We start from the raw sequence: 25,058 nt of genomic DNA on the forward strand, positions 1-25,058 counted from the left end.
AAAATTCCCCTAACCGCACTCAGAACACACCCATATATTCAAACACCCTCTACACCACACTCAAGATAAGTAAAATATACTTAAAACATCTAACACACACTGAAAACACACAAAATACACCCAAAACACCCTGCAACACTACCAAACACACTCAAAATACTTTTAGATATAACCCAAAAACACAAAAATGCGTTATAAAGAACAGTAACATTAAAAGGGACTTACCTAAATATTGTGGCTTGGCTCCTCCTCTTCTTCCACTTCCATTTTTCCTTTCTTCTTCGTCCTCTTCCTTTGTTCTTTCTTCTCCTGCTCCCATCTACACGCCTGAGCCTAGAAACACATCAAAACACTTAGAAAACACGAGATATTAGGCAAAATATTGAGGAAGTGGAGGGAGAGTACCTATTGTGGCTTGCCTGCTCCTCCACTTATTCCTCCCTTTCTCATTCCTTCCTCTTCACCCTCCTTTATCTCTCTTTCCTTCTTCCTTCTGCTACTAATATCTACACACCTGAGCCAAGAAACACAGGAAAACACGTAGAAATCACTAGATATTAGGCAAAATATCGACGAACTGGGCGGTAGGGAGGGAGCTTACTTTTTTATGACTTGATAGATACTTTAATTAGTATCCAAACCATCAAAACATCTCCTGCTTAACTAGTTTTAAAAAACTGTCTAAATTAAGTATATAAAATGTATATAAACATTTCCACTTATAACGCTGCCAAAACATCCAGCCATTTCCACTTTATATTTCTTTCGAAAAATATTAGACAATATAAACTCTCTTCTCAGGCATCCAACACTGACCTAAAACCAAATGTTAACGAGTGAAAGAGAATTAATGTAAAACAAAACCATTAGTTCCCTGGGCCAGTTAATCGCTTGCCAAAATTTCGCGTGATCGTTTTCTTCTAACATCCTCTCTATCTGTCCCCAACGCCCACACAGACAAGACAGACACACACACACACACACACACACAATATTATTATCACAGTAACTCACAAAATAAAACAAACAAACAAGCAAACTAAAGAAAATAACAAAGTTATCTTAAAGCTACCACCCAAACAATACACAAAGCTTAATCTTAGGAAAAAAACACACACACACACACGACTACACTACCTACCAGGAGGCCCTCCACACCCTACACCTCACCACCCTTCACACTCGCTACCAACACCTCCTCCACCAGCTTGCCACAAAGCTTCTCCACTGGCGCCACAGGAGCCTACTCCCTCCGGCAGCTCCCTTCCCAGCCACAGTGTCCGCCACCAGAAGCCGCTCCCCATACGTGCCCGGCCCGGATACACACATACAAAAATAGTGCAGTGCCCACAATAATCAAAATAATTAACTCGTGGACACTGACTAAATTTGTGATGAATTTTAAGCATGTAATATTAGGATATTTCTCCTGTAAAATGTTTATTTTCAGCTACAGAGCTGCTTGTCTCAATAAACCCTTTATTACTGTTATTATTATTACACACACACACACACACACACACACACACACACACACACACACACACACACACACACACACACACACAACCACAACCACCACCACCACAAACCCATCCTTCGGTTGGGAGCGAGTGTTTGGTTGGGTCAGGTGGTGGGCTCCCCTGATAACGGAGACACACACACACACACACACACACACACACACACACACACACACACACACACACACACACACACACACACACACACACACACACACACACACACCACACACCACAAACCCACCCTTCGGCTGGGAGCGAGTGTTTGGTTGGGTCAGGTGGTGGGCTCCCCTTGATAACACACACACACACACACACACACACACACACACACACACACACACACACACACACACACACACACACACACACACACAACCACAACCACCCACCTACCACAAACCCACCCTTCGGCTGGGAGCGAGTATTGGGTTGGGTCTGGTGAGTGGGCTCCCTTTATAACGGAAGACGCAGCACGCACACACACGCACACACACACACACACACACACACACACACACACACACACACACACACACACACACACACACACACACACACATCAAACACCCCAACATCCTCCGGCCAGGAACGGGATGTGGGTCTGAGTCCAGCTGGGGGCCGCCCCCCTTGATGATGTCACTTATATACGTTACGCAAACCATTTTGAAAATGAGGATTCCCAAAAAGGCAGCTGGACACCGCTAATATATAAATTCTGACTTGTTACCAATCAAAACTAACTCCTAAAATATAAAAACATTACCGGAATGAGGAATAATGAAAATATTTCAAAAAACACAATAAATAAAGTGTTAACACTTCGACATGCTTAAAACAATTCCAAAGTCCACCAATTTCCTTCAACAGGATTGATAACGCTTTTCAAAAATTATAACCATCATTTCAAAATATCAAAACCCGCCAACACGCTCAATTAGAAAAATAAACATTTAAAAAACGACGTTGTTTAACATTTTAACACGGCTACAAACCCTCTTACAGTCCACATATTTAACTTATCAGGAGCCTTTCACACTTTTTCCATCATAAACCTTTCTTGGAAAACACAAACGCTTCGCTACAACCTCAAATAAAAAATCACTCACAGCGGGGGGAAAAATTTTAGCGTATTTTCGCCCTCTCATCTGACTCCCAAACACACACTAAATCACCGCACTTCACTCAACTCAGGCATGGAACACACGCAAAACACAACCCACTATCATTGGAAACCGTCAAAAGGTGCTTGTGACTCGAAATAAATGAACAGAGACAAATATAAATAATAGGGGAGATCGACAGTCTGGGACCGGCGGGACATTTGGGCGGGAGCCGCTGATGACGTCACAACATGGCGGCTCGTGACGTCACATCCCAGTCCCCTTCCTTCACTGAGCTTCCATAACACACAAATTAGACAATTGCTGATATATTTCAACGACGAACATGAAAGAGTACATCTGTAGCTTCACTTTGTGACCTGTCTGGCCTGTGCTGAGTGAGAGATGAGGCAGATAATGGCTTGAGAAAGAGGTGACGGGTCAGAGGGCTGGCTTGTTTACATATTGAAGGCTTGAATTATTGGGGTTTTGAAGTACCTGCAGGTGTTAGTTCACTGATATGTTGTTATGGAGGTTACCAACGTTAGGTTATGACATGACAAGGAAGTGGAGGAGAGTACCTATTGTGGCTTGCCTGCTCCTCCACCTATTCCTCCCTTTCTCATTCCTTCCTCTTCACCCTCCTTTATCTCTCTTTCCTTCTTCCTTCTGCTACTAATATCTACACACCTGAGCAAAGAAACACAGGAAAACACGTAGAAATCACTAGATATTAGGCAAAATATCGACGAACTGGGCGGTAGGGAGGGAGCTTACTTTTTTATGACTTGATAGATACTTTAATTAGTATCCAAACCATCAAAACATCTCCTGCTTAACTAGTTTTAAAAAACTGTCTAAATTAAGTATATAAAATGTATATAAACATTTCCACTTATAATGCTGCCAAAACATACAGCCATTTCCACTTAATATTTCTTTCGAAAAATATTAGACAATATAAACTCTCTTCTCAGGCATCCAACACTGACCTAAAACCAAATGTTAACGAGTGAAAGAGAATTAATGTAAAACAAAACCATTAGTTCCCTGGCCCAGTTAATCGCTTGCCAAAATTTCGAGTGATCGTTTTCTTCTAACATCCTCTCTATCTGTCCCCAACGCCCACACAGACAAGACAGACACACACACACACAATATTATTATCACAGTAACTCACAAAATAAAACAAACAAACAAGCAAACTAAAGAAAATAACAAAGTTATCTTAAAGCTACCACCCAAACAATACACAAAGCTTAATCTTAGGAAAACACACACACACACACGACTACACTACCTACCAGGAGGCCCTCCACACCCTACACCTCACCACCCTTCACACTCGCTACCAACACCTCCTCCACCAGCTTGCCACAAAGCTTCTCCACTGGCCCCACAGGAGCCTACTCCCTCCGGCAGCTCCCCTTCCCAGCCACAGTGTCCGCCACCAGAAGCCGCTCCCCATACGTGCCCGGCCCGGATACACACATACAAAAATAGTGCAGTGCCCACAATAATCAAAATAATTAACTCGTGGACACTGACTAAATTTGTGATGAATTTTAAGCATGTAATATTAAGATATTTCTCCTGTAAAATGTTTATTTTCAGCTACAGATATGCTTGTCTCAATAAACCCTTTATTACTGTTATTATTATTACACACACACACACACACACGCACACACACACAACTACAACCACAACCACCCACCCTACCACAAACCCACCCTTCGGCTGGGAGCGAGTGTTTGGTTGGGTCAGGTGGTGGGCTCCCCTTGATAACCTTGATAACACACACACACACACACACACACACACACACACACACACACACACACACACACACACACGCGCGCACACACACACACACACACAAACTACAACCACAACCACCCACCCTACCACAAACCCACCCTGCGGCTGGGAGCGAGTATTGGGTTGGGTCTGGTGAGTGGGCTCACCCTTTATAACGGAAGACGCACGCACGCGCACGCGCACACAAACACACACACACACACACACACACACACACACACACACACACACACACACACACACACACACACACACACACTTTCACAATCAAACACCCCCACATCCTCCGGCCAGGAACGGGATGTGGGTCTGAGTCCAGCTGGGGGCCGCCCCCCTTGATGATGTCACTTATATACGTTACGCAAACCATTTTGAAAATGAGGATTCCCAAAAAGGCAGCTGGACACCGCTAATATATAAATTCTGACTTGTTACCAATCAAAACTAACTCCTAAAATATAAAAACATTACCGGAATAAGGAATAATGAAAATATTTCAAAAAATACAATAAATAAAGTGTTAACACTTCGACATGCTTAAAAACAATTCCAAAGTCCACCAATTTCCTTCAACAGGATTGATAACGCTTTTCAAAAATTATAACCATAATTTCAAAATATCAAAACCCGCCAACACGCTCAATTAGAAAAATAAACATTTAAAAAATGACGTTGTTTAACATTTTAACACGGCTACAAACCTCTCTTACAGTCCACATATTTAACTTATCAGGAGCCTTTCACACTTTTTCCATCATAATCCTTTCTTGAAAACACAAACGCTTCGCTACAACCTCAAATAAAAAATCACTCACAGCGGGGGCAAAAATTTTAGCGTATTTTCGCCCTCTCATCTGACTCCCAAACACACACTAAATCACTGCACTTCACTCAACTCAGGCATGGAACACACGCAAAACACAACCCACTATCATTGGAAACCGTCAAAAGGTGCTTGTGACTCGAAATAAATGAACAGAGACAAATATAAATAATAGGGGAGGTCGACAGTCTGGGACCGGCGGGACATTTGGGCGGGAGCCGCTGATGACGTCACAACATGGCGGCTCGTGACGTCACATCCCAGTCCCCCTTGCCTTCACTGAGCTTCCATAACACACAAATTAGACAATTGCTGATATATTTCAATGACGAACATGAAAGAGTAAATCTGTAGCTTCACTTTGTGACCTGTCTGGCCTGTGCTGAGTGAGAGATGAGGCAGATAATGGCTTGAGAAAGAGGTGACGGGTCAGAGAGCTGGCTTGTTTACATATTGAAGGCTTGAATTATTGGGGTTTTTGAAGTACCTGCAGGTGTTAGTTCACTGATATGTTGTTATGGAGGTTACCAACGTTAGGTATGACATGACAGCGCCGTGAAATGATGACTTACACCAATATATTACTTACGTTTGCTGCTGGTGAAGACTGTGGCTGGTCTTGGCTGCTGCCGTCACCAGCAGTAGGTACCCACTCACCCCCAGCCACACACACACACATCCTAACCCATCTTGTGTCCGTGTTTACCGAGGCTACACACACGCTGTTCTTTTCGTTGTTATCATGGCTATTGTCACTATGTTCGTGTAGGCTTGTCACTGTGGCGCCGGTCACTGTCCACCACCACCTGGCCGCCCCTCACGTCTCCCTTCCTCACCCCTGCTGCCGCACAGTCACTGCTCACCGAAAACAGTTAAATAAAGCCACAAGCATTAGGAATCAATGTCAAGGGCCATCATTTCACTAACCCTACGAAACTCAATCATTCACATACCATATGATAGCACGTGCACGCCCGCCACAGACAGACAGACAGACAGCCAGCCAGCCACGCCACCACCACCACCACCACCAGCACGATGCTCCTGGATCGCCGCCACGGTGCGCTAACCAAGGCATTACTGGGGAAGACTAGATAATTAACATGTACCTGGAAGAGAATGGTTAGCCGCGCCGCCTATCGCCCTATGCCTAACACCTAACGCCTAGCAAACCGTAATTAACGTACTTTACTTTATTCCGAAGGGTTGCTCCAGCGGTGACAGTCCCACGGTGTGACCTGTGATACGGGTAATCACCTGTAAAGAGAAGGAGAGAGTTAGTGTGGTGTGCTTATCAAAGCTAGTATTTCATTATTAACGGAGATCAGTATAGGAGTCACGTGGTTCAGGTTAATGCTTTGTACTTTATTGCTGTGATAATGAGGCTTAAATAACAACCTCAACTTACCAAATCCAACGCGAGGAAGACGCACCAATAGGATAAACTAACGCACAGCATCACTTCACTAACCGCGACGCCACGCGCGCACACACAAGGAACCTCCACTCGGAAGTGGAGTGAGAGTACCTATTGTGGCTTGCCTGCTCCTCCACTTATTCCTCCCTTTCTCATTCCTTCCTCTTCACCCTCCTTTATCTCTCTTTCCTTCTTCCTTCTGCTACTAATATCTACACACCTGAGCCAAGAAACACAGGAAAACACGTAGAAATCACTAGATATTAGGCAAAATATCGACGAACTGGGCGGTAGGGAGGGAGCTTACTTTTTTATGACTTGATAGATACTTTAATTAGTATCCAAACCATCAAAACATCTCCTGCTTAACTAGTTTTAAAAAACTGTCTAAATTAAGTATATAAAATGTATATAAACATTTCCACTTATAACGCTACCAAAACATCCAGCCATTTCCACTTTATATTTCTTTCGAAAAATATTAGACAATATAAACTCTCTTCTCAGGCATCCAACACTGACCTAAAACCAAATGTTAACGAGTGAAAGAGAATTAATGTAAAACAAAACCATTAGTTCCCTGGCCCAGTTAATCGCTTGCCAAAATTTCGCGTGATCGTTTTCTTCTAACATCCTCTCTATCTCTCCCCAATGCCCACACAGACAAGACAGACACACACACAATATTATTATCACAGTAACTCACAAAATAAAACAAACAAACAAGCAAACTAAAGAAAATAACAAAGTTATCTTAAAGCTACCACCCAAACAATACACAAAGCTTAATCTTAGGAAAACACACACACACACGACTACACTACCTACCAGGAGGCCCTCCACACCCTACACCTCACCACCCTTCACACTCGCTACCAACACCTCCTCCACCAGCTTGCCACAAAGATTCTCCACTGGCGCCACAGGAGCCTACTCCTCCGGCAGCTCCCTTCCCAGCCACAGTGTCCGCCACCAGAAGCCGCTCCCCATACGTGCCCGGCCCGGATACACACATACAAAAAAGTAGTGCAGTGCCCACAATAATCAAAATAATTAACTCGTGGACACTGACTAAATTTGTGATGAATTTTAAGCATGTAATATTAGGATATTTCTCCTGTAAAATGTTTATTTTCAGCTACAGAGCTGCTTGTCTCAATAAATCCTTTATTATTGTTATTATTATTACACACACACACACACACACACACACAACTACAACCACAACCACCCATCCTACCACAAACCCATCCTTCGGTTGGGAGCGAGTGTTGGGTTGGGTCAGGTGGGTGGGCTCCCCCTTGATAACGAAGACACACACACAAACACACATACAAACGCACGCGCACACAACACTCACACAAACACACACACACACACACAAACCCGCGCGCACGCACACACACACACACACACAACTACAACCACAACCACCCACCCTACCACAAACCCACCCTTCGGCTGGGAGCGAGTGTTTGGTTGGGTCAGGTGGTGGGCTCCCCTGATAACGGACACACACACACACACATGCACGCACGCGCGCGCAAGCACACGCACACACACACACACACACACACACACACACACACACACAAACTACAACCACAACCAGCCACCCTACCACAAACCCACCCTTCGGCTGGGAGCGAGTATTGGGTTGGGTCTGGTGAGTGGGCTCCCCCTTTATAACGGAAGACGCACGCACGCACACGCACGCACACACACACACACACACACACACACACACACACACACACACACACACACACACACTCTTTCACAATCAAACACCCCCACTTCCTCCGGCCAGGAACGGGATGTGGGTCTGAGTCCAGCTGGGGGCCGCCCCCCTTGATGATGTCACTTATATACGTTACGCAAACCATTTTGAAAATGAGGATTCCCAAAAAGGCAGCTGGACACCGCTAATATATAAATTCTGACTTGTTACCAATCAAAACTAACTCCTAAAATATAAAAACATTACCGGAATGAGGAATAATGAAAATATTTCAAAAAACACAATAAATAAAGTGTTAACACTTCGACATGCTTAAAAACAATTCCAAAGTCCACCAATTTCCTTCAACAGGATTGATAACGCTTTTCAAAAATTATAACCATCATTTCAAAATATCAAAACCCGCCAACACGCTCAATTAGAAAAATAAACATTTAAAAAACGACGTTGTTTAACATTTTAACACGGCTACAAACCTCTCTTACAGTCCACATATTTAACTTATCAGGAGCCTTTCACACTTTTTCCATCATAAACCTTTCTTGAAAACACAAACGCTTCGCTACAACCTCAAATAAAAAATCACTCACAGCGGGGGGAAAAATTTTAGCGTATTTTCGCCCTCTCATCTGACTCCCAAACACACCCTAAATCACCGCACTTCACTCAACTCAGGCATGGAACACACGCAAAACACAACCCACTATCATTGGAAACCGTCAAAAGGTGCTTGTGACTCGAAATAAATGAACAGAGACAAATATAAATAATAGGGGAGATCGACAGTCTGGGACCGGCGGGACATTTGGGCGGGAGCCGCTGATGACGTCACAACATGGCGGCTCGTGACGTCACATCCCCTTCCCTTCACTGAGCTTCCATAACACACAAATTAGACAATTGCTGATATATTTCAACGACGAACATGAAAGAGTACATCTGTAGCTTCACTTTGTGACCTGTCTGGCCTGTGCTGAGTGAGACATGAGGCAGATAATGGCTTGAGAATGAGGTGACGGGTCAGAGGGCTGGTTTGTTTACATATTGAAGGCTTGAATTATTGGGGTTTTTGAAGTACCTGCAGGTGTTAGTTCACTGATATGTTGTTATGGAGGTTACCAACGTTAGGTTATGACATGACAGCACCGTGAAATGATGACTTACATCAATATATTACTTACGTTTGCTGCTGGTGAAGACTGCGGCTGGTCTTGGCTGCTGCCGTCACCAGCAGTAGGTACCCCACTCACCCCCAGCCACACACACACAGACATCCTAACCCATCTTGTGTCCGTGTTTACCGAGGCTACACACACGCTGTTCTTTTCGTTGTTATCATGGCTATTGTCACTATGTTCGTGTAGGCTTGTCACTGTGGCGGGCGCCGGTCACTGTCCACCACCACCTGGCCGCCCCTCACGTCTCCCTTCCTCACCCCTGCCGCCGCACAGTCACTGCTCACCGAAAACAGTTAATAGAGCCACAAGCATTGGGAATGAATGTCAAGGGCCATCATTTCACTAACCCTACTAAACTCAATCATTCACATACCATATGATAGCACGTGCACGCCCGCCACAGCCAGCCAGCCAGCCAGCCACGCCACCACCACCACCACCAGCACGAGGCTCCTGGATCGCCGCCACGGTGCGCTAACCAAAGCATTACTGGGGAAGACTAGATAATTAACATGTACCTGGAAGAGAATGGTTAGCCGCGCCGCCTATCGCCTTGTGCCTAACACCTAACGCCTAGCAAACCGTAATTAACGTACTTTACTTTATTCCGAAGGGTTGCTCCAGCGGTGACAGTCCCACGGTGTGACCTGTGATATGGGTACTCACCTGTAAAGAGGAGAAAGAGAGAGTTAGTGTGGTGTGCTTATCAAAGCTAGTATTTCATTATTAACGGAGATCAGTATAGGAGTCACGTGGTTCAGGTTAATGCTTAGTACTTTATTGCTGTGATAATGAGGCTTAAATAACAACCTCAACTTACCAAATCCAACGCGAGGAAGACGCACTCAATAGGATAAACTAATGCACAGCATCACTTCACTAACCGCGACGCCACGCGCACACACACAAGGAACCTCACTCGCCCGCCGCCACAAGACAAAAGGCCGAGGATATGTTCAGCTGGTGTGGGATCACCTCGGCTGTCTTCGAATGCGCTGCCCTTCCTTTGGCTGACACACTCCCACCTCACGCCCTCACATCCACACCTCACTATAAGATCACACTAACTTTGTGCTCACCGAGACACATTTCAGCGCTAAGAAAAAGATGAGATTGGTGGGAGATTAATTATATACCGCACTCGATTTGTTTTCTTGCCATACTTTCGCACAGGGACATGGAACAAGACGCTGCTAACTGCTTGTTATCCTCACGCCACACACTCCCCCTTGTCCCATCCACCCTGCCGGGCTACCTTCAACCTTCCGCCTCCCTTCCCTCGTCTCTGCTTCTCCGTCACGTACAGGCTACCCAACGCCAGCATCCCTTAGCCATGTTCTAATCTTCCTTTATCGTATACCTAGTGGCCAAAGCGTTAATACTAGCCTTAGAGCTTTCGTTGATCTCAAGGGTGCCTTCGACTGGGCCAACAAAGATGTTATTATTATAGACGAACTCATTCTCAAAGGTGTAAAAGGTAGATTATTAGGGTGGATCAGGGACTATTTGTACAATAGAACAGCACAGGTTTGGTTTCAAGGTGCAGTCTCCTCTGAGGAAGTCTTTGAGCTTGGAAAACCAGAGGGTGGAGTCCTTAGTCCAATATACACATGCCCAAAGGTACTCGTACATACACAGTATGTGTGTATGTACCTTTTTGTAGTGTGTTGAGTCAACACTTACAATAAAGGTAGCAGGAAAAAACAATGGTTTATTTATGTTTTTATTTCATGTTTAGTATCTAAATATGATATTTAAACAATAATGAATACTTCAATGTATTAATCATGCTTTGTCTCCTCATAATAATTGTTGTTATTGTTCTAAAAATGTTGAAGAGAAAACTATGTCAGGGTACTCTAGTCTCTCAATCCTAGTGATGATCAAAACTGTAAGGGAAACTGTGTCTTACATGATAAAGGTGTTAACCTAAGGCAACACAAACAAACAAACAAACAAGGGCTCTCATAAAATAACAACAAGGTGGGAGGCCCAACTTAGTTTGAAATGTGTCTTAACCCTTAATTCTCTTCCAAAGGGATTACTTTGAAAAAAAGATAAAAAGTTAAGCAGTGAAAAATTGACATTTGAGTAATTATCAGGATAATGGGTAGGAATGACGTGTAGGAGGAGGGGCTTAGTTTCACAGAACAGAAAATACTTGAGTCACTAATGATTATAATGGAACACAACATGTTGAGTGAATTTCAGTTTTTTGAACCATACACAATAAATGTAACAAGCAAAAGAAGTAAGGTATATATAGAGAAAAGTAAATTGGTGTACCTGCAGACAAAAGCTACATAGTTGATCACATCAAGCAGAGACGTCACACAAGCAAGTCAAATATACATTAGGCATTTTAACACATAGCTAGGTATCCTACATCAATGCAAACAAACATGTTTCAATTCAGGAAAAAATCATACCATTGTCTTTCCATTCATGAAAACCAGTTAGACTGGCAATAAAGTATATTTGGTCAAGGATATGAATATAATCAGTGAGGCAAAGCAAAAACAATGTAAAGCAAAGCAATACAAACTGCACACAAGTGTAATAGGAAAACCTCAAGGTAATAACATTCACTTCTCATGCACAAAACTGTACAACACAATAAGCACACTTTAGTATTGGTTCAACCTAAATCAAGCAAACACCACCATAGATACAACATACGACTAATTGTTAGTCTCTCAATCCTAGTGATGATCAAAACTGTAAGGGAAACTGTGTCTTACATGATAAAGGTGTTAACCTAAGGCAACACAAACAAACAAACAAACAAGGGGCTCTCATAAAATAACAACAAGGTGGGAGGCCCAACTTAGTTTGAAATGTGTCTTAACCCTTAATTCTCTTCCAAAGGGATTACTTTGAAAAAAAAAAGATAAAAAGTTAAGCAGTGAAAAATTGACATTTGAGTAATTATCAGGATAATGGGTAGGAATGACGTGTAGGAGGAGGGGCTTAGTTTCACAGAACAGAAAATACTTGAGTCACTAATGATTATAATGGAACACAACATGTTGAGTGAATTTCAGTTTTTTGAACCATACACAATAAATGTAACAAGCAAAAGAAGTAAGGTATATATAGAGAAAAGTAAATTGGTGTACATGCAGACAAAAGCTACATAGTTGATCACATCAAGCAGAGACGTCACACAAGCAAGTCAAATATACATTAGGCATTTTAACACATAGCTAGGTATCCTACATCAATGCAAACAAACATGTTTCAATTCAGGAAAAAAAATCATACCATTGTCTTTCCATTCATGAAAACCAGTTAGACTGGCAATAAAGTATATTTGGTCAAGGATATGAATATAATCAGTGAGGCAAAGCAAAAACAATGTAAAGCAAAGCAATACAAACTACACACAAGTGTAATAGGAAAACCTCAAGGTAATAACATTCACTTCTCATGCACAAAACTGTACAACACAATAAGCACACTTTAGTATTGGTTCAACCTAAATCAAGCAAACACCACCATAGATACAACATACGACTAATTGTTAGGTCGAAAAAAGGTATTCATGCACGACACACTAACAAACGAGGACTTAACAATAAACATGCTATACAGAAAATAGATTACAAACCTTTTCCTTCACAGGCCATATTGAAGCTGAAATCAATCAATCAAAAATACAATATCATAACAATATACAGTAAGTCCTTGTTATACGGTACACGTGCGTTCCTGAAAACCTTAGCGTAAATCAAAATTACCGTATGCCGAACCCATTACAACATGTAATAGTAAGGAATGCGTTCCAGCACGTCAAAAGTCACCCATACACAAATTAAAGCTTCACGAGTTTCTTTGCAGACGACACAAAACTTTTGAAGAAAGTTGGCTCGCACGATGATGGTGGAACTCTACAGCAGGACAGATAACTGACTATGGGAATGGAGGAAAAGATGGGAGATGGAATTCAACATTAACAAATGTAGCATAATGGAATTTGAGAAGAGCAAAAATAGGATAACAAGACAATACAAACTTGGAGAAGAGAAGATTAAGAAGGTGGAAAGTGAAAAGGACCTGGGAGTTCTCATAACAAAGGAAATGTCCCCCAATAAACATATCAATCAAATTGTTGGTGAGACCTACAACTTACTGAGAAATATTACAATTGCATTCACATATATTGATGAAGATATGGTGAAAAAGTTATTGGCATCCTTGATTAGACCACGACTGGAGTATGCAGCAGTACTGTGGTCACCTCACACCAGGAAGAATATCACCAAAATTGAAAGGCTACAAAGAGCGGCCACCAAACTGGCCCCAACCTCGCCGGCTCTTACGTATGAAAAGAGACTGGACTGACCAACACTGGAGCAGAGAAGAGAAAGAGGCGACCTGTCGACCATCTACAGAATAATGAATAATATGGAGCTTCCTGATAGGATGGACCTGCTGAAGAGGGACACAAGGGACACAAGTGGACATAGACTAAAACTCACAAAAGAACTACAGAAGAGATTTCAAGAAAAACAGCTTTTTTTTTTTTTTTTTTTTTTTTTTAATGTAGGGAAGAGGGCCAGCCAAGGGCAAAAAAAAAGAAAGTTAGAAAAAGGCCCACTTGAGCGCTGGCTCTCCAAAGAGTTCAAAAAGTGCCAAAACCGTCAGCCAGAATTAGGGGAGCAAATGCCTCGATACCTCCCTCTTAAAAGAAGACAAGTTATAGGAATTCGGAAATACAGATGCAGGGAGGGAGTTCCAGAGTTTACTAGTGAAAGGGATGAATGATTGAGCGTACTGATTAACTCTTGCATTAGCGAGTTGGACAGAATAGGAATGAGAGGAAGAAGAAAGCCTTGTGCAGCGTGGCCACAGGAGGAAGGGAGGCATGCAGTTAGCAAGATCAGTAGAACAGTTACCATGAAAATAGCGATAAAATATAGAAAGGGATGCAACATTTCAACGGTGAGAAAGAGACTGAAGACAGAGAGAGTGATAGATATATGGAACAGACTGGACAGAGAGGTGGTGTGTGCAAAGTCCACCACCACCACCACTTGAACACAAAATTAGACACTGTGAGATACAGAGATGCGACAACACCACCATAGGCTCCCCTCCCGTAAAATACAACTAGGTAAATACACACACACACACACACACACACACACACACACACACACACACACACACACACACACACACCAATTTGGGAAATAATTACAAGTTCACTAAATGAAGTGAAAGTTCCACTAGAATGGAAGATAGCCAAGGTAATACCGATATTTAAAGGACGAAAGGCAACTGAACCACTAAACTACAGACCAGCGTCACTTACAAGCATTTTGGGGAAGTTGTGTCAAATAATTATCAAAGAAAAATGGGTTAAACATCTGGAAGAAGAAAAAGTCATATAGAACAGACAATTTGGGTTCAGGACAGGACGGTCATGTGTATCAAACTTATCAAGCTTCTACTCGAGAGTTACAGAAGGACTGGAAAGCAGAGACGGATGGTGGACACAGTATACCTGGACATGAAAAAAGCTTTTGATAAAGTCCCTCATGAAAGATTACTTTAGAAACTAGAGAACATAGGAGGATTGCAAGGAACCTTATCAGAATGGATAAGGGATTATTTGAAGGACAGGGAAATGAGAACTGTGATCATAGATACATACTCAACTTGAGGTTAAGTAACCAGCAGAATGCAACAAGGGTCAGTGTTAGCCCCCATTATGTTCCAGATTTATGTAAACGACATTCACAATGGAGTAAACAGTTATATTAATCTATTTGCTGATGATGCAAAGCTGCTAAGAGTTATCAAAACCAGGGAGGACGTTTTGCTGTTACAACAGGAAGATATAAACAAGATCTATGAATGGAGCAGGAAGTGGAAATTGGAGTTTAATGCCAAGAAATGTCACGTAATGGAACTAAGAAAGAGTAAGAGAAGACCAGTATGGAACTACCTGATGGATAAGGAACAAATAATGAAGACTAAAGAGGAAAAAGATCTGGGAGTGATTATACAGGAAAATCTGAACCCAAAAAACACATAAGCAAGATATTTGGATTATCATGTAAAATGTTGACAAATATAAGAATGACATTTCAATTCATGGACAAAGATATGATGAAAAAAATCATCACAAGCATGATACGCCCAAGGCTGGAATATGCAGCTGTGGTGTGGTCTCCACGAGTTCTGAAAAGGATATAAGAAGATTAGAACAGATACAGAAGATTGCTAAAAAGATGATGCCAGAACTAAAGGACCTAATATACAAAGAATGGCTGAAGGAAATGTGACTGCCAATCTTACAAGATAGAAGAGAATGAGGGGACCTAATAACAATGTACAAGATAGTCAATGGCACTAAAAAAATAGACAAGGAAGACCTGGTGCTGGTGATGGCGGTGGACAAAATGGGTGTGGTGACTTCAAATAAATCGGCGTGTCGTTTTCTGCGGACCTGCAAATATTTGGTTAGGTTTTATTAGGTTAGTTAAAATAAATAAATAAATCAATAAAATTACAAGGTTAGGTTAGACTGAGAGAAGAATATGACATTCAAACAACAAGATCGCATGGTAAAAAGCCGAGGAAGGGAAGATGTCCGAGAGATGTTAAAAAAAATATAGTTTCCTGCAAAGATGTGTTGGGACGTGGAACAGTTTGGGTGAAGAAGTGGTGTCAGCAACGAGTGTGCATAGTTTGAAAGAAAAATTGGATAAGTGTAGATGTCGAGACGGGGCCACACTAGCGTAAAGCCCAGGCCCTGTAAAACTACAACTAGGTAAATACACAAACACATAAACACACATTTATATTAACGACATGCCAGAAGGAGTGAACAGCTACATAAATCTGTTTGCAGATGATACGAAACTGCGGAGTTATAAAGCGAAAAGAGGATTGCGAAATCTGCAAGAAGACCTAAATAAGATCTGGGAATGGAGTAAAAAATTGGGAAATGGAATTCAACACTATATTTGTTAAAAAATGTCTTATTTATCTGTTTTTAAGGTGTTTTATGAAAAAAAATAAAAAATAAATAAAAAATTTGTTTTTTCATAAAACACCTTAAAAACACATATAAATAAGATATTTTAACAAATATAGTGTTTTGCCTGCATTTCTAAGTTTTTGGTGTATAAAATGCTGGAATACACCAATATAACCCATTTTTGACATACTTCTGTTCCTTAAACAAATATTGTGTAATCATTCGTTTTTGCCTGCATTTCTGTGTTTTGGTGCAAAAAAAGCTGAAAACTACTAAAATAATACATTTTTCTTACTTTTACTTTCGTTTCTCTATATTGGCTTGATTTCATCAATCTTATCATTTTGAGACATAGGTAACAATGTAAAATGAATTCAATATACAAAATTTCCAATCGAGTTTTTTTTTCATAAAACATCTTAATAGCACATAAATAAGATGTTTAAAGAAATATAGTCTTTTGCGTGCATTTCTGAGTTTTGGTGCATAAAATGATCAAAAATACCTTAATAACCCATTTTTGACATATTTCTGTTCCTTAAACAAATAATGTGTAATCATGCGTTTTGTCTGCATTTCTGTGTTTTCGTGCAAAACAAGATGAAAATTAGTAAAATAACACGTGTTTCTTACTTTTCTTTCGTTTCTCTATATCGGCTTGTTTTTCGCACCAAAACACAAAAATGCAGGCAAAACGCATGATTACACATTATTTGTTTAAGGAACTCAAATATGTCAAAAATGGGTTATTATATTGTTTTCCAGCATATTATGCACTAAAACTCAGAAATGCAGATAAAACACTATATTTATTGAAACTTCTTATTTATGTGTTTTCAAGGTGTTTTATGAAAAAAGACTATCTCCATTGAAAGTTTTGTATATTCAAGTCATTTTACATTTTTATGCTTCAAAATGATAACATTCATGAAAAGCCAATATAGAGACAACCAAAGAAAAAGTAAGAAAAACTTGTTAAGTTTAGTAGTTTCCAGCTTTTTTTTTTTCCACCAAAATACAGAAATGCAGGCAAAACGTATGATTAAACAATATTTGTTTAAGGAACTGAAATATGTCAACAATGGGTTATTTTGGTGTTTTCCAGCATTTTATGCACCAAAACTCAGAAATGCAGGCATAACACTATATTTCTTATGTCTTATTTATGTTTTTAAGGTGAAAAAAAAAAAAAAAAACTATCGATTGAAAATTTTTGTATATTGAGGTCATTTTACATTTTTATGCCTCAGAACGATAAACTTGATGAAAACAAGGCAATAAAGAGAGACCAAAGAAAGAGGAACAAAGTGTTATTTCAGGAGTTTTCAGCTGTTTTTTGCACCAAAACACAGAAAAGCAGGCAAAAACACTATATTTGTTAAAACGTCTTATTTATGTTTTTTAAGGTGTTTTATGAAAAAAAAAAAAAAAAAAAAAAAAAAAAAAAAAAAAAAAAAGGCTACCTCAATTAAAAGTTTTGTATATTCAAGTCATTTTACATTTTTATGCTTCAAAATGATAAAATTCATGAAAAGCCAATATAGAGACAACCAAAGAAAAAGTATGAAAAACTTGTTAGTTTAGTAGTTTTCAGCTTTTTTTTTCACCAAAACACAGAAATGCAGGCAAAACGCATGATTAAACAATATTTGTTTAAGGAACTGATATACTATGTCAAAAACAGGTTATTTTGGTGTTTTCCAGCATTTTATGCACCAAAACTCAGAAAAGCAGGCAAAACATTATATTTCTTATAATGTCTTATTTATGTTTTTCAGGTGTTTTATGAAAAAAAAAAATTATCGATTGAAAATTTTTTTTTATATTCAAGTCATTTTACATTTTTATGCCTCAGAACAATAAAATTGATGAAAAAAAGCATATATATATATAGAGAAACCAAAGAAAGAGGGAAAAAGCATTTTTTTTTTTCGCACCGAAACAAAAAAACAGGAAAAACGCATGAATAACACTATATGTTTAAAGAACTTAGAAAGATTAGTTTGTCCTGCCAGAGAAAAGGAGAGATATTAGTTTGACCTGTAAGAAATAAGTATTAATTAGACCTGTAAAAAAAAAAAAATAGTAATCTTACTTACACACACTCTCTTACACACACACACACGTCTGAGAGATGTTAAAAAATATAGTTTACCGCAAAGATGTATTGAGACGTGGAACAGTTTAAATGAAGAAGTAGTGTCTGCAACGAGTGTGCATACTCTTAAAGTAAGATTGGATAAGTGAAGATATGGAGACGGGGCCACACGAACATAAATCCCAGGCCCTGTAAAACTACAACTAGGTAAATACATATACACACACACACACACACACACACACACACAAGACGCTTATTTTAGCCAAAAGTAACCAGGGCATTACTGAAGAAGACTAGATAATTAACATGTACCTGGAAGAGAATGGTTAGCCGCGCCGCCTATCGCCCTATGCCTAACACCTAACGCCTAGCAAACCGTAATTTGTACTTGACTTTATTCCGAAGGGTTGCTGCAGCGGTGTCAGTCCCACGGTGTGACCTGTGATACGGGTACTCACCTGTAAAGAGGAGAAGAAGGGAGTTAGTGTGGTGTGCTTATCAAAGCTAGTATTTCATTATTAACGGAGATCAGTATAGGAGTCACGTGGTTCAGGTTAATGCTTAGTACTTTATTGCAGTGATAAAGAGGCTTAAATAACAACCTCAATTTACCAAATCCAACGCGAGGGTGAATATAAAGCTGAACAAGCAGTTTTCTTGAGTTTTGAATTGAGTGGGATATTACTTCAAATTAGTTTATGGTAAGCATTGGAGTGGTGATTATTTGTGAATGATTGTGTGTGTTAGATTTGGTATCAGATTTTTCTTTTCCATTTCAGATTGCACATTTTTGTGTGATAGGGGTGCTAACCTGCAAGACACAATAAAGTGCATTCTTAGGTATGCTGTGACAAACTCCTTGGCTGTGCAATACAACTGCTGTGGCAAAGGAGAGAAACACAGTTTTTACCATCTTGAAGTTGCAGGATACCATTATCAGTAAGTATAGTAGTTCAATTTGTTTGAATCTATTTCTCTATTCTATTCTCTTATGCCTCACTCTCTGCAGGAGTGTCCCATAACGGGGTGGCTATGGCAGAAGAGCCTCCACCTCCCTCTGTCCATACATTCTCTCCTTGCTTGTTCTAGCACTCCTTTCCCACTCAAGTAAAATGTTTGAGTGCTGTTTGTTTCATGTAACATATCAGTGATATCTATATAATGTCTTTACAATATAAGTCTTGTATAGATGGTAGTGCAATAGTAAAGTGTTGGTCATGCAACCAAATGTTCAAGTTTTTGGAAACTGTGACCATATTTAATGAAGAGGTAAATAGAAATTGACTAATATTTTTTTTTTTTTTTTTTTTCTAAGAAAGTGTGTGTGCAAGCATCCAGAATATAGGCATAAAACAGCAGCAGCCTCTGTCGAAGTCATTATGAAAGAATGGTTCCACACAGCCAGAGACCGAGATGGAGGGTGATGAAGGAGGGATTTAAGTGTAAACCACTAACAACAGTGTGAACACACACAAATAATAGTGAAGCTTTGCAGGTCACAGCTGTGAGTGTTATGCATGCACCACATAACATATAGCTATAGGTATTCTGTTAATAACTGAACTTTGGAAATGTTTCCCATTTTGTACTCCCTCACCTGTGTGACTCAGGAACCCACCATCAGTGAATAAACTCTAGTATACTGTCATGTTGCCCTCTACAATATGGTGCTATTATGTGCCTAATACTAGTATACTGAAAGTAGGAATAAACAAAATGGTGGGACCACTACCTTATGGTGCTCTCATCTGCCAATGACTAGTAATAAAACATATATTTCAAAAAGACACTAATTTCAGTCTCACAGGTTTTGAAGGGTAGTTTAATGGTCCTATTGACAGATTAGTATGATATCTTCTCTATCAACAGCACAAAAACTCTTACGAAAAAGGCTTGTCCTATCTGTGGGCTTTGAAAATTGTGGCAACATACCCTATATTTTAAAAAGATTCTAATTTTAGTCTCACAGGTTTTGAAGGGTAGTTTAATGGCCCTATTGACAGATTAGTATGATATCTTCTCTATCAACAGCACAAAAACTCTTACGAAAAAGGCTTGTCATATCTGTGGGCTTTGAAAATTGTGGCAACATACCCTATATTTTAAAAAGATTCTAATTTCAGTCACTCGGGTTTTTAAGGGTAGTCTCACCTCGGTGGCCATATAACCTATATTTTCAAAAGACTATTGTTTCAGTTACACAGGTTTTTAAGGGTAATCTGATAGTTCTATTAACTTAACATAAATTAACATAACATAACATAAATATTAGGGCCACCAGGGCCCATCTACTTTATCCTGTATCAGTCGCACAGCGACCTCGTCATCAGTACTTAAAGATACACTTACAAGTACACAATACATTATATACTAATTCTAAATATTTGGCCCATTAACAGGGCTAAGTCCTGCAGCGAATTCCTCTACAATCTGTGATCCCCATGTCTTGTTTAACTATAGTAAATTTCTTATAAAAACTATCATGCAGCACTATACATAACTATAAATCTAATAAATTTAAGTGCTTATCTAATCTGTTTTTAAACATTGTCAAACTAGTGCTATTTACAACCCTCTCTGGCAATGCATTCCAGAAGTCTACCACCCTATGACTAAAGAAATATTTTCTTATATCTAACCTGCAGCCTTGTTTTCTAATCTTCCTGCCATGATTTCTAGTCCTACACATACTCAAACACACTCAAACACACTCAAAACACACCCAAACAGACTCAAACACACCCAAAGACACCTCAATATACCCAAACATACCAAAACACATGAAACACACTCCCAAACACACTCAAACACACCTGAATATATCCAAACATACCAAAACACATCTAAACACACTCAAAACACATCCAAAACACCTCAAAACACATCCCAAATGCTCCCAAGAACCCCAAAACACACCAAACACACTCAAAACACACCCAAACAGACACAAAACACACCCAAATGCATCCAAACACACTCACTCGCACCTCTTCCTTTTGTGTGAGTCCGTAATACACTTCCTTGATCTGGGAGAAGGTGGTGATGGCGGTGGACAAAACGGGTGTGGTGTTTTTAAAGGCCGTTTTAATCTCCATCCTTGACTTCAAATAAATCAGCGTGTCGTTTTCTGCGGACCTGCAAATGTTTGGTTAGGTTAGATTAGGTCAGTTAAAAATAAATAAATCAATAAATAAAATTACAAGGTTAGGTTAGACTGAGAGAAGAATATGACATTCAAACAACAAGATCGCATAGTAAAAAGCTGAGGAAGGGAAGATGTCTGGGAGATGTTAAAAAGATATAGTTTCCCGCAAAGATGTGTGAGACGTGGAACAGTTTGGGTGAAGAAGTGGTGTTAGCAACGAGTGTGCAGAGCTTAAAGAAAAATTGGATAAGTGTAGATATGGAGACAGGGCCACACCAGCGTAAAGCCTGGAAAACTACACCTAGGTAAATCACACACACACACACACACACACACACATATAAAGCCATGTTTATCAAACTTATTACGCTTCTACTTCTGGGTTACAGAAGGACTGGAAAGCAGAGACGGATGATGGACACAGTATACCTGGATATAAAAAAGGTTTTTGATAAAGTCCCGCATGGAAGACTATTTTGGGAAGTAGAGAACGTAGGAGGACTGTGAGGAACCGTGCTCCAATGGACAAGAGATTATTTGAAGGATAGGGAAATGAGAACTGTGATCAGAGATACATACTCATCTTGGGGTTAAGTAACCAGCAGAGTGCCACAAGGGTCAGTGTTAGCCCCCATTATGTTTCAGATTTATGTAAACGACATTCACATTACAGTAATCAGTTCTATTAATATGTTTGGTGATGATGTAGAGATGCTAAGAGTTATCAAAACCAGGGAGGACTGTTTGCTGTTACAGAAAGATAGAAACAAGATTTATGAGTGGAGTGGAAATTGGAGTTTAATGTCAACAAATACCATGTAATGGAACTTGGAAAGAGTAAGAGAAGACCGGTAAGGAACTATTTGATGGGAGAGGAAAAAATAATGAAGACTAAAGAGGAAAAAGATCTGGGAGTGATTATACAGGAAAATCTGAACCCTAAAACCCATAAGTAAGATATTTGGATTATCATATCAATACAACAAGGTAAATACTTCAAAGACAACCTATAGCTTACAATATCCTCAAAATTTCAAGTCATAAATTTTATAACTTTGTTTTTAAATAAATTTTTCAAATCTGGATCACAGCATGCCCTTAAATTGTTGAAAATGTAAGAGAAAACAGGAAAAAATATTAGGAAAAACATTAAAAAAACATGAATGGAACTGCAAAAGAAAGGGAGGGAATAGTACTCACTCTAAATCACCGCACTTCACTCAACTCAGGCATGGAACACACGCAAAACACAACCCACTATCATTGGAAACCGTCAAAAGGTGCTTGTGACTCGAAATAAATGAACAGAGACAAATATAAATAATAGGGGAGGTCGACAGTCTGGGACCGGCGGGACATTTGGGCGGGAGCCGCTGATGACGTCACAACATGGCGGCTCGTGACGTCACATCCCAGTCCCCTTCCCTTCACTGAGCTTCCATAACACACAAATTAGACAATTGCTGATATATTTCAACGACGAACATGAAAGAGTACATCTGTAGCTTCACTTTGTGACCTGTCTGGCCTGTGCTGAGTGAGAGATGAGGCAGATAATGGCTTGAGAAAGAGGTGACGGGTCAGAGGGCTGGTTTGTTTACATATTGAAGGCTTGAATTATTGGGGTTTTGAAGTACCTGCAGGTGTTAGTTCACTGATATGTTGTTATGGAGGTTACCAACGTTAGGTTATGACATGACAGCACCGTGAAATGATGACTTACACCAATATATTACTTACGTTTGCTGCTGGTGAAGACTGCGGCTGGTCTTGGCTGCTGCCGTCACCAGCAGTAGGTACCCACTCACCCCCAGCCACACACACACACATCCTAACCCATCTTGTGTCCGTGTTTACCGAGGCTACACACACGCTGTTCTTTTCGTTGTTATCATGGCTATTGTCACTATGTTCGTGTAGGCTTGTCACTGTGGCGCCGGTCACTGTCCACCACCACCTGGCCGCCCCTCACGTCTCCCTTCCTCACCCCTGCTGCCGCACAGTCACTGCTCACCGAAAACAGTTAAATAGAGCCACAAGCATTAGGAATCAATGTCAAGGGCCATCATTTCACTAACCCTACTAAACTCAATCATTCACATACCATATGATAGCACGTGCACGCCCGCCACAGACAGACAGCCAGCCAGCCAGCCAGCCACGCCACCACCACCACCAGCACGATGCTCCTGGATCGCCGCCACGGTGCGCTAACCAAGGCATTACTGGGGAAGACTAGATAATTAACATGTACCTGGAAGAGAATGGTTAGCCGCGCCGCCTATCACCCTATGCCTAACACCTAACGCCTAGCAAACCGTAATTAACGTACTTTACTTTATTCCGAAGGGTTGCTCCAGCGGTGACAGTCCCACGGTGTGACCTGTGATACGGGTACTCACCTGTAAAGAGGAGAAGGAGAGAGTTAGTGTGGTGTGCTTATCAAAGCTAGTATTTCATTATTAACGGAGATCAGTATAGGAGTCACGTGGTTCAGGTTAATGCTTTGTACTTTATTGCTGTGATAATGAGGCTTAAATAACAACCTCAACTTACCAAATCCAACGCGAGGAAGACGCACTCAATAGGATAAACTAACGCACAGCATCACTTCACTAACCGCGACGCCACGCGCGCACACACAAGGAACCTCCACTCGGAAGTGGAGTGAGAGTACCTATTGTGGCTTGCCTGCTCCTCCACTTATTCCTCCCTTTCTCATTCACAATACACAAAGCTTAATCTTAGGAAAACACACACACACACACACGACTACACTATCTACCAGGAGGCCCTCCACACCCTACACCTCACCACCCTTCAGACTCGCTACCAACACCACCTCCACCAGCTCGCCACAAAGCTTCTCCACTGGCGCCACAGGAGCCTACTCCCTCCGGCAGCTCCCCTTCCCTGCCACAGTGTCTGCCACCAGAAGCCGCTCCCCATACGTGCCAGGCCCGGATACACACATACAAAAACAGTGCAGTGCCCAAAATAATCAAAATAACTAACTCGTGGACACTGACTAAATTTGTGATTAATTTTAAGCATGTAATATTAAGATATTTCTCCTGTAAAATGTTTATTTTCAGCTACAGAGCTGCTTGTCTCAATAAACTATTTATTACTATTATTATTATTACACACACACACACACACACACACACACACACACACACACACACACACACACACACACACACACACACACA

General features: G+C 40.7%; 1 long non-coding RNA gene across 4 annotated transcripts; it reads right to left on the reverse strand.

Annotated features, from left to right (window-relative positions):
- Window positions 1-272: 272 nt before the first annotated feature.
- Window positions 273-24,530, reverse strand: LOC123513430. 4 transcript variants are annotated; one of them, XR_006677365.1, is made up of 5 exons: window positions 10,427-11,055; window positions 9,980-10,272; window positions 9,610-9,882; window positions 5,860-6,527; window positions 273-333 (listed from the first exon to the last, which is right to left on the reverse strand). It is a non-coding gene; the product is annotated as an uncharacterized LOC123513430 (long non-coding RNA). The 4 variants fall into 4 exon arrangements; XR_006677363.1 differs by having other exon boundaries at window positions 5,860-6,125; window positions 6,224-6,527; window positions 9,610-10,272; window positions 10,427-11,054; XR_006677364.1 differs by lacking the exon at window positions 10,427-11,055 and adding an exon at window positions 24,400-24,530 and having other exon boundaries at window positions 9,610-10,272.
- Window positions 24,531-25,058: the final 528 nt, after the last annotated feature.

Source organism: Portunus trituberculatus, chromosome 36 (genome assembly GCF_017591435.1).
Source record: "Portunus trituberculatus isolate SZX2019 chromosome 36, ASM1759143v1, whole genome shotgun sequence".
Lineage (NCBI taxonomy): Eukaryota > Metazoa > Arthropoda > Malacostraca > Decapoda > Portunidae > Portunus > Portunus trituberculatus.